We start from the raw sequence: 2,156 nt of genomic DNA on the forward strand, positions 1-2,156 counted from the left end.
GGAAGTAGACTGAAGATAAACACATGCATGAATTAAGTTGTTACAACATATCTTAACATGTCATAATTTTGATCACATGTCTTGATCCAAAAACATTACACGCTTACTTAGGGTTTGAACAGAGGATTGCCGTAATATATTAGCGTCGCAAGCGATCCGTATTTCTTTTTCTTTTTTCGATAATTTCGGTTCGAAACTTATCAGCTCGGGGCACGGCTCGGCTCGGCTCGAGACTGATCGGCTCGCGGCTCGGCTCGGCTCAAGGTTCGGCCCGATAGTCTAGACGCACCTTTAAAAGATTTTTTCAGGATAATTAACAAGATGATTTTTGACTTACTTACAAACGATTAGATTACTTACTTTTACTTATATAGCACGCTATCAAGAGACATAGTGATGTCCATTAATTCCAACGTCATACGCCGAAGCTTGTGCATTGCTTACGTCTATAACTTAAATATGTCTTAATGTGTTACGGCAAACCTGTGATCAAATCCTAAAATTTATATATTTTGTGTATATATTTCTTATAATTTTCAAAAGAAATTAAAACTATTTTTTTGTCAGAATTATTTCAAAACTCACTTTGTGAAATATTAATAATAAAAAAATTTTGCGCGCGTATCCTTAATTATACTATATAAATTACATTTATATTTGATTTTATACTAGAATATTATAACTATAAAAACGTATAAAATTAATTATAATACTATTTAATAATATTTATGAACCAAGACAAAACTATTCAAAGAAATTCATTTTACATTCGAGAAACACGTATGTAACAATAATAGTTTATTATACTTTTATTTTAATGATGATTTAAGATATGCAAATAATATTTAAAATCTGTTTACGAAAAATTTCTTTTGCATTTTCGAACTTTTTACATAAATTTAATATATATTAATTATATTTTAACAAAAAAATTATACATATACTTTATATATAAATTATATGATATATAATTATGTAAAATTATATATATATTTTTTTTATTTATTTAAGCATACATCTAGTTCTCAGTTACCACTTATTAAGTTATATACATATATATAATAATTTAAGATATTAATTATTATGATGCGTAAAAAGGAAATGAATATACAATTAATACATATATTAACTGCGACAATTAAAACGCTACGTAGAAAACATCACAAATTTTATTAAATTCTTACATGTTCACACGCTATCACTCGCTTAATAATATATTACATAAGAATGGATAAGAGCTGCTGCAAAAAGGCACGTCAAGCCCATTAAACACCTATAACGATAACGCATGATAATAAACAATAATTCTGGGAAATAGCTAAATAAATGACATGCGTAGCATAAAAAACGATTATCGATAATTACGTATTAATTGCGACAATCACGTAATAATTCACTGATTCGGACAAACATCGTACACGTCACGATTGATTCTGATGGCATCCCTTCTCTTTTTAGCTTCCTCTTTTTGTTATTCTCTTTCTTTCTTTTTCTTTCTCTCTTTTCTTTTTTCTCTGCATCTTTGCAATTCTCTCTTCCGTTTTCCTTGTTCATACTCTCGCACGTAGAACAAGTCCGACGAGTTTTTATCCCCGTTGTTTCCGACACTCCAGAGACGCCTGCCATCGTGAGAATAAGGATAAAGAGAGACGTTGCTGGTGCCAATCGTGAACGTTATTCTCTGATTTTATAAAAATATATGGGGGCGTAAGCACGCTCACAATCAATTTGATCGTCGAGTATTATACTTACGAGTAGCATAGTTGAGATCGCATTTATCCTTCGAAATCTGAAGAAGTTTTAACTTTTAATTAGAATAAGACAGACTTTTGGTTTTAATCAATACTACATAAACTAAAAAGATATTAAAAAATAAGGTAAATTAGTAGTAATTCTATTAACACCGGGTTATTTTAATCGGGATCTTTAAATTTATTTAAACACATTTGCAGTAGAACTTTTTATAATATCTTTATTACTAGATATCTCATTGACGTTTCGTGTAAATCACAGATTCAGAGTTCAAAGGAGGCGATCTACAGCTAATTATATTTAATTTAAGTACACTTATAAATATAAAAAGAGTATTAAATTAAAATTATTTATTTTAAGTATTTAAATATATTGTGTATATATATATATATATATATATATGT

Source organism: Cyphomyrmex costatus, unplaced genomic scaffold (genome assembly GCF_001594065.2).
Source record: "Cyphomyrmex costatus isolate MS0001 unplaced genomic scaffold, Ccosl1.0 scaffold125, whole genome shotgun sequence".
Classification (NCBI taxonomy): domain Eukaryota; kingdom Metazoa; phylum Arthropoda; class Insecta; order Hymenoptera; family Formicidae; genus Cyphomyrmex; species Cyphomyrmex costatus.